We start from the raw sequence: 13948 nt of genomic DNA on the forward strand, positions 1-13948 counted from the left end.
GCGGGACGCGGCTGGGAAAGGAGAAGTAGAGCGGTCCCGACCCTTCCCGAGGAAGCGCGTAGTGGGAAGCGGCGGCGGAGCAGAGGGACCATCAGCCCCCATCCCCCAAGGAATTTCCCGGAGCACAGAGCCAGCCACACCCAGTGCCACACAGCTTGCCGTACTCACGTCTCCTTCAGGGGTCCCAGCCCAAACCGCCCAGAGTAGAGCAGCCCACGAAAAGCAGGTATGGGGGCGGGGGGAGAGCTGCCTAGACTCACAAAATTGTCCTTTTTGAAATTCCACATCCCTTCCCTGTTGGCCATAATCTACCCTCGACTGCTCTTCAAGCCTGAATTTTTTGGGCTCTGACCCTCTAACTACTTGGCAACAGATGAAACGAAGATTCCTGGGTGGTGAGCAAGCGGGATTTTCTAGTGCTCCCTATTACTGAAGCCTGAGAATCTGAATTTTAAACAGAGCCCAGGTGGCTCCTGGGTGCACGGAAGTTTGAGAACCACTGTTGGGTCACACCTCCCGGTGACCCACAAAACTATGGTGCCACAAAACTATGACCCACAGGGTTCCCAGAGTAGGAAATTCTAAAAAAGGTTTTTAACCCTGGTTGCACGGACCAGAGGTTTGGAATTACCTGGGAGTTTTTAGAATATTCAGGTGCCAAAGGCCCCACCTCTGAGTCCAAATAGTGTTATTTTTGTTTGTGTGTGTGTGTGTGTTTGTTTTAAAGCTTCCCAGATAATTCTAACACATGGCCAGGACTGAGAACAGTTTTCCTAGAATCATCATTTTTGGAATCTACCTAGATGGGAAAGGAAACCCTTCTTTTCCACTCTCCCAAATCCCAACAACCAAAAAACAAACAGGGACACACACAAATTCCTAAGGGAATGCTTACAGCCAAAATTCTTTTCCACCCGAACAAAGACTCACCTTGAAAAAGGTGACCAAGGTATCTTACTGCTCCCTGAGCATGGGTCTCCTTACATGCCAGAAAGTATCTTTATGAGCCAAAATCTTGTAACTGAATTAGAAGATGACAATAATGATTCCTGTAGAGTCCTATTCTATGATATTCCAAAGTGATGTTTTCATTACCCATTGTTAGACTGCCATCGGGTCAGTTGAGAAGCCGAGAGTGTGTTGGACACCAGCCCTGGCTTTTCTCATGACTTGACTTGCATCACTTTGCTCTGATCTTCCAGTGACCTTACGTGATCACATCCAGGTTTGGGGACAGATACAGTAAGTTCCCTTTATTGCTCCTTTTTGGCTCTCCTGGTTATGTTTTTAGCCTTCTTAAATTGGTGGACCATAACGTCCATCTCATTTGCCTCTAAGTAGGTGTCCGTTAGTGCCTCTCATTTATCACCAACTCATTAGTAGTGACTAAGCCAGTGATTCTTTTTATGGGACAGACCTGTATGTATAGGTACAGGGGCAGCTGGCTGAATTAACTACATCTTCACTGAGGAGGAATCAGTCCTTTTCAAGTTTCATGAGAACTTTTACGATGAAATATATTATTGCATATGTAAATATTGGATTTACATTCCTTATAATGTTAAAGTTTTCTTCTTCCTCAAGGCTTCTCACCCAGAACATTTAGCCTAATACCTTACTGGCCCTAAAACTTCAACTGGACCAATTTTGATTAAATGACGTATAATGAACTGTAGTGGTTGTGGCAGTGGACGCCCCTGTTTTGCCTGTTGGGTATCCTCCCTCACTTCCCAGTGGCACGGGCTTCTCAGGCAGGAACCTCCGTCCTATCTCCAAAGGATACAGCCTTGGTAGGACTGACTGCCAATCAAAGTGATGTCCTCTCCCGCTCAAGGGGGTCGACTTTGTATTTTCTATTGGCTGCCCAACAATTTATAAAAAAACCTAATGAGTTCAAAACAACAGTTCTATAGGTCAGAAATCTCACTGAACCGCATTCTTTTCTGGAGACTCTAGGGAAGACCCTTTTCCTAAATTTTGAAGAATAAATACTTCTGATAACTGTTTAAATAGCTATGGCCTCATAAAAAGATGAAAACTCCCCAATTCCTTTTATGGAGGTAGCATAACTTTTAAAACTGTTTTTGTGAAGTATAATATACATGAAGAAAAGTTTAGTTGTTAAATGTGTAGTTTGAAAAATTTTGCATATTGAACACACTTGAGCACACAGATTTAAAAAAAAACAATATTATGAGCACCCCAGAAACCTCTCTTGTGCCCATTTCTAAGTCTAGAAATCTTCTGCTGAAGATATCCACTATGCTGAAGCCAAACTCTGATTTTAAAAACTAGTGCAAAATAAATGAAAATTACAGAATAATTTCACTTATATCAAGACAAGTTTTCTAAATAAAATGTTAGGAAGTAGAATCTAGAAATATATTTTAATATCCACACAATCACACACATACTTGTTTATTATTAATAATTTAATTGTTCACCACTATTTCTTGCACTCCCTCTGGGTTCTTGCTGAAGTACATACTTTGCTAGTAGTTTTTTTCAGTAAGGGATTGTGAGTAATGAATAATTTTGGCTCTTCTGTGTTTTAAAATGTATTTATTTTATCCTTACTCTTTAGAGAGAGTTTGGCTGGTTAGTGAATTCCAGATTGACAGTTGTTTTCCCTTAGCATTTCCAGTATATAATACACCATCACCTTCTGACATCTATTAATAATGAACGACCCACTGTCATTCTGTCATCTGTATGTAATCCATTTCTCTCTTTTGTAGATTATATTTTCCTTTCTTACTTAGTGCTTGACAGTTTTGCTTCAGCATTTCTAGGTATAGATTTGTTTTCTTGCTAATCACTCAGTGAGATTTTTCAATTAAAGGTTTCATGTGTTTCTTCATTTCTGGAAATGTATCCGTCATTTTATTTTCAAACATCATCTTTACTCCATTCTCCCTATTTTCTTCTGCAACTTCAATTGGATATATTTCTGAACTTCTCATTCTACCCTCCCTTACCTTTACTTCTTGCATAATTTCCTCCTTTATCTCACTGTGCTGTAATCTAGAAGCTTCACTCTCAGTGCTGTCTTCCAACTCATTAATCCCCTCTCTTCTAAGATATCCAGTATGATACCATTGAGGTAATTTATTGAGGTTTATTATTATTATTTTATTTTAAATGACTGTATTTTCACTTCCAAGGTTGCTAATTTGTTCTTTTTCAAATCTTCCTGTTCTTGTTCCATAGATGTTATTTCCTTCCTCACTCATGTCTTTGAGCTGTTAATATATTATTTATAAGTTCTCAGAAATTGATCTCTATATCTTAAAGTATTAATTCTTCCATTTGTTGAATTTACCAACTTTTTTTTTATGATACTGGACTTTTTCTTGGGTTTAAAATATTTTTAAGAGCTGTTCTTGCTTGGAGTTCTCCTTCAGATACACCCTTTCTTTTCATATGATCTTTATTTTCCTCAGCCTTGGCCCAGATGGGTTTCACAGGACCAAACCAGGTCTTCCATTAGCAGATGAATTGGAACCTTTACTCTATATGATGGTTTGATTTTGGACCTTACATGCATATTGTATAGACTCACTTCCGATGTTCCATGATGCCTCTGCTTCTTTACTTTTTGTGTATAAATTCAATGTTCTCAAAAGCAAAATCCACATCCACAATATTCTAATGAACTGCATATTCCATTTAAGAAGAAGGAGTTATGTTTTTTGGATAATCAATTTGAGGATAAATGACCAAAGACCTATGAACTAGAGGGGGGAAGATAACATCAGGCATCTCCTGGCTTTCTACAAACCTCTTCTCACTGTTGTATTGTATGTTTATAAATGAATCTGCAATGTTGTGCTTCCACTTTGCAATCCCCTTATAATATCTCCATTCCAGATCCCTTAGATCCATGAATTGTTTATCTGCAAAGAATCATATTTTCAAAGAATCACATGGTCGTGTCATTTAACCGTCAGTTATTCAGAGATGCTTTATGATAGAATAAAGCTTTGACGAGCTTGGGTCTCCTCCTTTCTAGTAGAAAGCTGTTTCTGAAGCATTATAAACTAAGGGGGAACCTATGGTGTCCACTTCATCTAAAGCCCTCCTCTAAATATTGGGTGGGTCTGGCTAACTGGGCTGGAGTGGCCCCAGCAGGGCCATAGCAGGTAGAGATAGTGTCTCGTGTGGTGCTTCGATACTAAGAATGTGCAAATGAGAGACCTGCAGAGAGACAGAACAAAAGGATCCTAATGACTGGTTAAAACAAGGAGGAAGATTGATCAGAAGTACGTTGATTTCTTCCAAAGTGCTGCTGTTAAGTCCTGAATCTGGCTGTTTTCCCTCCTCTTTCAGGACCTACCAGTGTGGAGTGTCATTAATAGTTGCAATTCCTTCAAGGAACCAATGAACCACAGACATGATATGCTGCATATTCCCCTACTCAGCAGCTGTTTCCCTTTCCTTCCTTTCATTTCTTTTCATGACTGAAAAAATTATAAACCTGAGATGGCCAGATAGCTCAGTTGGTTAGAGTGCAGTGCTCTTAACAACAAGGTTGCCGGTACGATCCCCACATGGGCCACTGTGAGCTGCGCCCTCCACAACTAGATTGAAACAATTACTTGACTTGGAGCTGATGGGTCCTGGAAAAACACACTTAAAATAAATAATAGTTTTAAAAAAAGAAAAACTGGCGCTCCTGAACTTAAAATGTATATATATAGAGAGAGATATCTCTATATCTATATATCTATATATCTATATGTATCTATATATCTATCTCTATATCTGTATCTATAGATATCTATAGATATGGATATCTATAGATATAGATATATATAAAAACCTAAAAACAAAAAATACAAGGCCTAAGGCAGGGGCTTGAGTATAAGACCAGAGGCCAAACAGTCAAGGTGAATGTAAGGAGTATAAGGAGAATAATGAGTACAGCAAACAAGCAGGAGGGCTGGTCTATTTCTCGGGGACGACTTCACCAGCCTTCCTATTTGGTGATATTTGAGCAGGTCACGTATGGCCCAGATACTGCTCCTGCCCCAGCCAAGCCTCCATCCCAGGGAAAGGCCTGGATTTTCCTGGGGCCTATGTGGTAGAAAGTCTTTATATATATTCTGTATATGCCGGAAGTAGGATACTGGGGCCAGGACCTGTTCCTTAAGTTCATACCTGGCCACGGTGTTCAACAGTCTGTCCCTAGGGTCAAGTGCCAAGTTTGACAAGGTCTTGGCAGGGCTGTCATAGCAAGAACTGGTGATAGAAGAAGGAAGGAAAGGGATATTTGGCAAAAGAAGGCCATACAACTGATGATTTTGATTACTAAACAGCTTTTAGGTTGTGATCTGTGGTAGATACTATAGGTTGGCTCCCTCCATACCCATTACAATCCTCTTCTGCCTTCCTGTACTATAGAGGACAGAAAGCTCAGAACTCTATTCACTAGCCTGCCTTACAGTAAGGGGTGGATATTGGACCCAGTTTTGGCCAATGAGATGTAGGGAGCAGGAGATGTATTTTGAGGAAGCTTTGCTTCCTATTAAAAGAGGACCAAACTAGCCACCGTGGCCCTTTCTCCTGTCCCTCTCTTCCTGCCTGAAATGTTGCCATAGTGCCTGGATGTGAAGAAAACATCTTTTGGCCATGAAGACAAAAGCCATCCATGAAATGATGGTGGAGCCTCGGTCCTGGACGATCTGAAAGACACTGCTCCAGCCCTTGTCTGCCCACCTGCAGACTTGTAATTATATAAGAAAAATAACCCCTATTTGGTTTTCTTATTATTTGAGGTCAAACACATTCCTACCTTACGTGGTCCTACAGGATTTAACCTGAGCAAGAGGATCTCGTAAGGTAGGAGAACAAAATGGCAGCACTCACTCCCTTTTCCTTTCCTAGTGCTTGGTGCTACCAGGAGTCCTACAGTTCTCCTGGACTGAGACTGCTTTAGAGACTGGCTGGCTGATAAAACGATAGTAATACAGGGCAATATAGGACAATAAAAGATAAATTGTTGCACTATCAATTGAACCTGAGGAATTACGGGATATTCCTCATATGGACGCCCACCCGGCTTCATGCATATTCCTTGAATAGACAGGACATGTCCCAGAAATTCTACCTCCAGGATCTTAAAAAATGAAGTCATGAAGGCAGAGGAGAGATTTCAACACAGAGTCTGGGAGGGCACGTGCGACACCTCCAGGGGTTAGGTAGACAGCAGACAGTCCATGCGTTAGGAAGAAAGGATAATTTGGCCTCTGTGGGTAGTGAAGCGATATGTATTCAAAACCTATCAAACAGCCAAAACCTTCAGCACTTCTTCAGTAGACTTTTTGCCAGTTCTTATTGATCCTCAACACCTTCCACGCGTTTTCCTCTCTTGTCCTAGACTTTACCTGTGTACTTTTGTGGATTATGTAGGCCATTTCTCAGTTGCCTTAATTTCTTTTTTTTTTTTTTTTTAAATCTTATTGACTTTTTTTATTTTTATTTATTTTTTATTTTTTTATTTTTATTTTTTTGTTGAGAGCCCACTGGCCCATGTGGGAATCGAACCCGCAGCCTTCAGAGTTAGGAGCACGGAGCTCTAACCGCCTGCGCCACCGGGCCGGCCCGGTTGCCTTAATTTCTAATTCTGCGTGGGCTCCAGGACATATAACGTATGATTTTATCAAATGAATTTGAAACCTGCAGTAGCCTCAGAAAAGACATCAATGTAGGGAGTTACGGCAAAGATTCTTCCAGCATCTTAGACCAAATACGATCAGAGTAATCAATCTATTCTTTTAAATTTGTTCCTTCCATTTCTCCTATTACTTTTAATATTAAAATGGTGGTGTCAAAATATTTGCTGTGCAAATGGTCTTAATCTTGAGTCAAGAACCTACTTCAGAGGGGTTCAAGTATGTTATTGATTTAATCTATTGTTTAGAGCTACATAGAATTACAAAATATTATTTCCCACAAATTACATAAGAGAAATGGAGACCTTAGGAATAAGACACTCCTTCTCACTGAAATTTACCATCATATGTTTTATATATTTTCAACTTTCTCTGTATGGTCTTTGGCCCTTTATGGGTACCTCCCTATTAAAGTATGAAAAATAAAGGGAGAGTTTCCTCCTGTTTGTACAGATGTAATAGTAAGGTAAAGGTAAAAGTTCATGGAAAAAATACCTGAAAAAACCTTCAATTAAAGAAAAGTCAAGATACTTAAGAAAGATAAGCCATTATTCAGCAAACACTTGAGTATCTTCAAGAAACAAGAAACAAATAGTTATGGGTACTTTAAAGTCCAAGTTTAACTGGCTCATTTTATCAAAGTTTAAATGCCGTGTATAAGTAATACACCTTTTTGGGAATGGGTCTGAGATTTGACCCTGGAATATTTGATTTCCCTGTTCTCTATTTCCCATTGCCATTACAGGCAACAAGAATGTCAGACATAAACCCCAGAACTGCAAAATTCCTATGGGTCAATATTGGACTATTTCAGCTATAAAAATCTAGGTAAATTTTGCAGTAAGATTTCCACTCGTTTTTCTCCCACATGGCTTCATCTGTTTAGATTACCTGGATCAGCTAATAAATACCCAGAAACTCTATCTTCAAACGTAAACTTTTCTGGCTTGACATGGTAAATGCCCAGCTTGGTGTCCTGAATCTTCTTCTTTGTGGTGGCCAAAGAGCTGGAGGGATCAGTGAGAATCTCAGATGGAAAAGTGTATGAGGGAGGAGGGATCCCATACTTAGTTAATCTCTGTCGGGATTTGGAGAGTCTTTCTACCGGAAGGCGTGAGCCAGTCAGTAAGCTGCAGTGTAGGGATTCAGTCATAACTTCTGGACTCTCCTGCTCTTTTCTAACCACCTTGCACATGAAAAGAGGCTGAGAATCTTCTCTCACGTCAGGTCCGCTGGTGACTGGCATAGCATTCAGTTTTTGACTGAGGATTTTCTGTGCTTCATTAGGTGAAATACTGTAAATTTTTAGGAGATTCGATTTCTTGCTCTCCTTATTAAAATTGTCAACAAATGCATATAATTCTGGCAGCTATGGGGAAAAAATGAGAAGTCAAGAGATTGATGAAAGTGTAACTGTCTGGCACACCCACGAACCTTAAATAGGATAAAAAATAACGGTGCAAACAGAAGCACCTATCTTTGAAAGATACTGTTGCCTGACTAACCCAAGTCAATAGTGGCAAAATGGAACAGACCAGATGGTCAAGTATCAGATTCATTCCCCCAAAGAGATATTATTTAGATACATCCCTTAAAGCCTGCATTATAAAACGAATCTGTTCAACTTTGATTCTAAAGTCTTTAAGATCTTTCTAACTATAAAATTCTATGAGTTACAGTGGAGAGAGACGGCTGTGGAGCTTTGCAATGTTTGTTTTGAGAAAAGCTACGTTCCTTTTAAGGAAGAAAGGGAGCCAGATAATCTAGATATCAAAGGTTCATCATGGTATCCAAAGGAATTGAAACATTCAGGAACACAGTACAAAGGAAGCTGTAATCGTCCTTATTCCCTGGACTGTTTTACCAAGGCAAACGGTTACATATGTGGAGTGTTGGGGAACAGTTGGCAGACAAGGCAGTGTTTCCTCAGAGTCCCCTTCTCTATCTAAAACCCTGTACTGACAGAATAAAATCTTATTTTTCTAGAGCATTCTGCCTACTAATCCCATTATTCTTAAGAAGCTTCTTAGATCATTAAATTGGAAGGCCAAAGAGGCCAAAGTGAAAGCCCTGAGTTGAGTCATTTGGCCCAGTGCAGCTTCCCTTCAATTCTAGTCAGTTCTATTGCAAGTGCACCAAGTCGGAAGTGAGCTAAGACTGTCAATGGCTCTTTCACACGCATTATGATTATTCTGGAAACAACTTAGCACTCGGGCTCCCCTGCCCGCAGAAGGGCTGCATTTTGTTGTGCCAAAAAAGGGTTAGTCAGGGAAGTGAAATGTTTGTGTTTCCTATGCACTCCCCCCACCCCCCGTATGCCACTGGGTACTCAAGAGTTTGAATTTTTACAAGTCTTGAACGTGCAGTTTCCTGTGTACAATGTTACAGACATACCGAACACCTGGGAGACTCGGTGGCCGTGGCATCTGGACTTGGGTCGGTGTCTCTGTGGAAGAGCATTGTGCTGGGATTTTATTCTCTAATTCCTAAAAAGTCAACATAAGGGGATATGAAATGAAAGATCAAAAGTCAGATAAAATACAAAGGGGAGGAGGTAACACTTTTTAAATCTTCTCAACTTTGTAAGTGGGACACTTTTAAAATTTTATACCATTTAAAGTTTTGTTTTCTCTGTACTCTAGGTCTGTCAAATTAATCATGTTTCAACCAAACATTTTCTCTGAAACTCCTCAGATTCTTATATGACACGTATGTTCAGGCATTTACTACCAGTTCAAAGACTGCTGTGTGGATTTTTTTTGTCTTAAATATTTTGATTATCTTTCAGTTCATCTAAAAAAGACTCGCCTACCTTCTTACCCAGGAAAAGTAGTTTTTATTCAGAAGAAAAAGGCTAACAACAATTAACTTTTTGAAGTTATTTGCTTTGGGCTAATAGGCATTTTACAGATAGAATTTTGTTTAATCCCCTTTTAGGGGATTAAAAATGGCCACAGAATTTATACAATTGACCTCATCAATAAGTGGCAGCTAAGTGTACCCCCATATTTGACTCTGGGCTGGCATTATACTTGGCTTTGACTTATAGCATGAAGTATAGGTGACATTGTGTGAGTGCCAGAGCCTGGGCATTGAGAAGCTTTGCAGCTTCACTTCACACTCTTGGAAGCCTGAGCCACTATGTAAAGAGACCCAGCTATACCCTTCTGGAGAGACAGTGTGGAGTCGAGAGCCAGCACCAACCACCTGATATGTAAATGAGGCCATTTGATTCACCCAGCCCCATCTGAGCCTCCAGAGGATTACAGCTGCACGAGCAACCCAGATAATTCTAAATGGAGAAGAACAACCTAGCTGAGCCAGCCAACTCCAAAATTATGGCAAGTAATGAATTATAGTTGTTTTAAGACACTAAGTTTTGAGTGGATTATTATATAGCAATAAGTAATAGATAAACCCCACAATACTTCACATCCTTGGCTTAGTTTATTCCAGTGAAACCTCTGTTAGTAGGTAGTAGAATGTATGAGGGAAATATCTTCCTGAGCACCACTGCATCCTGACTGGTCACTGTGGGAACTCGCATGAGTATCAGAGATGAGCCAGAAACACTCGTTTGGTGTTTGGGGTGAAGTGAAAACAATTAGGTTCTTCCTCCTTCCCAAGCAAAGTAGAAAAACCCAGAATGAATATCTATATATTAGAGTATATATTTATTCTGGGATACTTGTCTATCTATCTATCTATTTAAACTGTTATTTGATACATATTTATATCCAAATATATTATTGTCACTACTGAGTCCAGTGTATCGATATATAGGAAAAAAAAGAAATATAATAAAGCATGCCCACCGTGTTTCTAACATTTGGGCAGGGACTTCACGGACAGTTAGTTTTATTTAAATAGGCATTTAAATACTTGTCACTATTGAATATTTAGAGCAAGTCTCCAAGGATGCACTTTTCCATTCCTGTCCTCAAGGAGCTTACCCACTGCAAAAGAGTAATAGTCACTCTCAATTCGTTTATAATGGCCATGCTAAGGTGTGGTTTTAACAGTATTGCTTTATGTGATACAGTTAAATACTTTCTCTTTTACCCAGGGGTCCTGACTGTACTGTTGTCCCACCAGGTGGCGCTCGTCTGATAATTTCCATGACTTTTTCTGTAACAAAGCTTTCTCCCCCCACCTCTCCCTCATTTCTTCCTCTCTCTCTTCCTGGGGAGAGACATGTGTGGACAGATATTCAGAGACAGTTCTTTTATTTCTAGAGCAAAAGCCTTTCTCCTTGCTCCTCTCCAGGTGATCATTCAGTATGGACACCTGGATATCTAGTTCAGTCTGCAGCCTCGGGAAGCAGGTGAGACGCCCCATGGACCTGAGGATTTGTCTGGACTCCATTAGCTCTTGCCTGGTCAATCACCAAGATGCCTCGTGGGCTTTCCTGGCCAATTTCTCTGGATTCCTTAGTCTTGGAGTCTGTCTGTCTGTCTGCCCGTAGGATCCATCTGCCTGGCATAGCGGCTGTCACCAAGCAGTGACTCAGTTATTAGAGTCCTTGTATTCGGGTTGTCAGAAGTTGAACATAACACGATTGTTGAGGGAATATAATTTGCTATGTGTTATAACACAATCAGAATTGGAAGCATGGATCAATAAGATTCAGCACCTCGGACAAGTAGAGAAATCTGTGGCGCTTTCCAAGAGATCCGTCTGTGGCTGTTTACCAACTCCATGGATGAGGGAGGTGACGACATTGCCTTGGGGTGGGTGGTGGAAGGCAGCTCCACCTTCCTGCAGGGGCTTGTGCACCGCGAGAACTCGAGAACTCGTCAGTCAGGAGCAGGTATTAGACGCATAGGCCAGCTTGCTTTCTGATGTGTGGATTTTATGGCTATACACCCGTAACTATTAAAAATGACCTTCACGATTGAATTGTTTTTTTTATTGGGGAAAGGGAACAGGACTTTATTGGGGAACAGTGTGTACTTCCAGGACTTTTTTCCAGTCAAGTTGTTGTCCTTTCAGTCTTAGTTGTGGAGGGCTCAGCTCAGCTCTGGATCCAGTTGCCGTTGCTAGTTGCAGGGGGCGTAGCCCACCATCCCTTGTGGGACTCAAGGAGTTGAACCGGCAGCCTTGTGGTTGATAGCCCACTGGCCCATGTGGGAATCTAACCGGCAGCCTTCGGAGTTAGGAGCATGGAGCTCCAACCGCCTGAGCCACCGGGCCGGCCTCACTATTGAAATTTTTGTAGGAAAAAAATGAACATTATACTACAGTATATGAAACTCAATTTCCTCTTTGAAATAATTGCTTTTACAATGCAATGTTTAAAAACCTGAGTTTTCTTGAGAATGCAGCTATCCAATTGTATTGCTAATTTAATACAAGACTTCTCTTTTTATATAACTACTAGGCTTTGTTTTTTTCGAGTAGCTTTAGGTTTACAAAAAAAATTGGTTGGAAAGTACAGTGTTCACATATGCCCACCATCATACACACAGCTCCCCGTTACTAACCTGGAGTTGCCGTGATGCATTTGTTATAATTGATGAACCAACCTGGGTACATTATTAATACCTACAGTCCGTAGTTTCCATTAGGTTTCAGTCTTTGTGTTATATACTCTGTGAGTGTTGACAAATGTATGACTTGTATATCCACCAATACATACCATACAGAACAGTGTCAGTGCTCTGCTGTTCCCCCGAAAATAAGACCTAGCCAGACCATCAGCTCTAATGTGTCTTTTGGAGCAAAAATTAATGTAAGACCTGGTGTTATGTTAGACAAGGTCTTTATTTTACTTATAATAAAATAATTATGGGTCTTATATTAATTTTTGCTCCAAAAGATGCATTAGAGCTGATGGTCCGGCTAGATCTTATTTTCGGGGAAACAGGGTAACAATCCCCTGGGCTCCGCTTTATTTTCCATAAACCTCATTGGGTTACCCTTCTTAAAAGAGCATTCTCATCAAGATTTGCTCTTGCTTAAAACTGGCTGTGGCTTCTCCTGGCCCACAAAGTACCAGCTCGTTAACCTAGTGTCGGCTTCTCAGAGTCCAGCCGAGGCTGGAACTCCACCTGTATCCCCTACTCCTTCCCTTTCAGGTGGTTCTGCTCCTGCCAGTGTGGTTTCTGACATTGTGCATGCACACCTCTTGCTTTCCCAGTTCCCTGCCTGTTTATGCCCTTCTCGCACCAGGAAGGCCTCTGGTGCCCTTCTCCTCAAGGCTGCGGTGTCTTGTTCAAAGCCCATCTCAGGAGCTGTTTCCAGGGCATTCTGTTTCCTCGTGGTGCTCAGCTGCTTCTCTGAGCCTCCCTGACAGTGTGTGTCCCTGTGTCTCTTCAACGGCATTTACATTTTCCATCTTGTTTAGTTGTACTTGTCTTTTATCTTCCCAGTTGAGCGTAGTAGGTAAGAGAATACGCTCTGGACATCAAGCGTTTCTTGCTAACCTTTGACTTCAGTATTCAGTATACTCAGACGAGGTCGGACAATTAAGGTCGCGAACTTTCCACCATGCATTTACCTGTTGTATGTAACATGGGGATGATAAGTATGGCATGAAATGCCTAGAGTTGTGTGAGGATTACATGAGCTAATTTCTGTAGAGTGTTTACAAGATGGCCTGGCCCCTAGGAAGTGCTCTCATAAGCGTTAGCTGTTTACTGCCACTACTGCCACCTGCCCTTATCCCGATTTCACTTTCCAGTTTCAGTTACCTAGAGTCAACAGCAGTCCAAAAACATTACATGGAAAATTCCAGAAACAATTCCTAAGTTTTAAATTGCATGTCGTTCTGAGTAGTGTGATGAAATCTTGCGCTGTCCCACTCTGTCCTGCCCAGATGTGAGAACTGTCATAGTATCTTAGTGCTTGTGTTCAGATAACCCTTATTTTCCTTAATAATGGCTCCAAAGCACTAAAAAGAGGGGTGATGCTGGCAATTGGGATATGCCAAAGGGAAGCCGTAGAGTGCCTCCTTTGAGGGAAAGGTGTGTAAGTGTAGGCAAAAATAGTATATGTAGGGTTCCATACGATCTCCAGTTCCTGGCCCCCATTGGGAACGTGTCCCCTAGGGATGAGGGGACCACTGTATTTTCAGCAGTAGGAATGCATGCCTGTGCTTGCTTGTGGTTGGCTTGGTGGAAACAGCAGCACTTGGCCTAGAGGATGAAATTCCAAAGGGAAGGAGCCAGACTCCCAAAGATGGAATCCCAGAGAAGGGGGACACTGTTCCACTCAGCAACCTAAAGGAGGAAGGACCGATTTCCTTGGTGTTTATTGTAATTCCAACTGTGCCC

General features: G+C 41.1%; 1 long non-coding RNA gene across 1 annotated transcript in view; it reads left to right on the forward strand.

Moving 5' to 3' along the window:
* LOC308505115 overlaps window positions 1-13948 on the forward strand; it is a 24346-nt gene continuing 10398 nt past the window's right edge. The window contains exon 1 of the long non-coding RNA XR_013994462.1: window positions 1-226. This is a non-coding gene — a long non-coding RNA (uncharacterized lncRNA). The remainder of the gene's footprint in view (window positions 227-13948) is intronic.

This window comes from Rhinolophus hipposideros, assembly GCF_964194185.1.
Source record: "Rhinolophus hipposideros genome assembly, chromosome: 11".
Lineage (NCBI taxonomy): Eukaryota > Metazoa > Chordata > Mammalia > Chiroptera > Rhinolophidae > Rhinolophus > Rhinolophus hipposideros.